The sequence below is a fragment of the Propithecus coquereli genome, unplaced genomic scaffold (genome assembly GCF_000956105.1).
Source record: "Propithecus coquereli isolate 6110/MARCELLA unplaced genomic scaffold, Pcoq_1.0 Scaffold230, whole genome shotgun sequence".
NCBI lineage: Eukaryota > Metazoa > Chordata > Mammalia > Primates > Indriidae > Propithecus > Propithecus coquereli.
The window spans coordinates 820,074-821,263 of record NW_012147842.1 but is presented as its reverse complement, the minus strand read 5'-3'; the positions used below and the strand labels follow the sequence as shown (position 1 = coordinate 821,263).

The following is a 1,190-nucleotide window of genomic DNA, read 5'->3' as shown; positions in this document are numbered from 1 at the left end:
CAGTGGAATTGTACAAAATCAAATCATTAATTTTTACACCTGGTATTTCAATCACCAACGGTGATCTCATGGTACAGTAATTGATAAAACAAGAAGAACTGTCATTAGCTTCACCCTGGCTTTCTAGCTTACTAGAACTAAATAAATGATGGCAATAACCATTATCTACAGGAAAAAAAAGTAATGACAAAATGATTATAGGTTTAATCACAAAATGAACTTAATCCTTGTTGATTTTGTTCATATCTGCTAAAGCACTGATGTCTATAAATATGAATTGATAGCATGGTTCTAAATTTAATTCTGAAAAGATGTGGAGACTTGGACAAAACATAAGCAAACTATTACATCATATATGAGGATTGTTTGATGGCTACCTGGAAAATATCAATTACTTTGAAAGAGCACAAAACAAAGTGAAAGTGGAAAAAAGGCTTTTTATACAAAAGTCCTTTTATTAGTTCTATCCTCTAAAGTTCCAAGTCATTGAGTCTTAATATTCCTGGATTCAATTTTAACTAATATTAATTTTAAGTATTACACTCAGGCTTTGCACAACTAGAGAGAGTAAGATATGGTGAACAAAAAATTGCTTATTTCAAAGGTAGCCATTTCTTTAAACTCATCCCATCCACTTTTCCCCAGCTCCCAATGTATAGATTATCCTTTAATCACACAAATTCACTCTCCACTCCCAAATATACTTTCCCAATTAGATGATATTTTTACAAAAGAAACCATGCTCACGGACAGAGCAATTTAAACTATTTGTAAATGGAATAAAAGAAAACTACAGAGTATAAAAAGATACGAAATTGAAGTAACACTGATATACATCTGGTTTTTAATTTATCAAAATACCTATTAATGGTCTGAACAGGGGAGTAGAAGGAAAAGAGCTATAGGGAAATGACTTCCTACAGTTATAAAATGCCAATTGCTTTAGAATGCACAATAGCCTTAGTAATAAAAGAATCACTTGCTGTTTTCACTGAGTTTATGGTGTTGAATATTGTTTACATCATTTTAATAAAAGCACTTACATGAACATCTGCAATAGTTCATATCAGAAAACAGAAAGTTTCTCTCAATAAAGACCTAAAAAAATAAATTTTTATCTTTGTCAACTCCCTTTCTGGGGATGGGAAATAAAATAAAATGCTTCCCTTTAAAATAAAAATATTAATTTT

General features: G+C 30.4%; 1 protein-coding gene across 1 annotated transcript in view; it reads right to left on the bottom strand.

The window, feature by feature from the left end:
- The window catches only part of UBA6 (ubiquitin-like modifier activating enzyme 6), a 133,020-nt gene that overhangs the window by 914 nt on the left and 130,916 nt on the right, over positions 1–1,190 (bottom strand). The gene's annotated exons all lie outside the window — the stretch shown is intronic.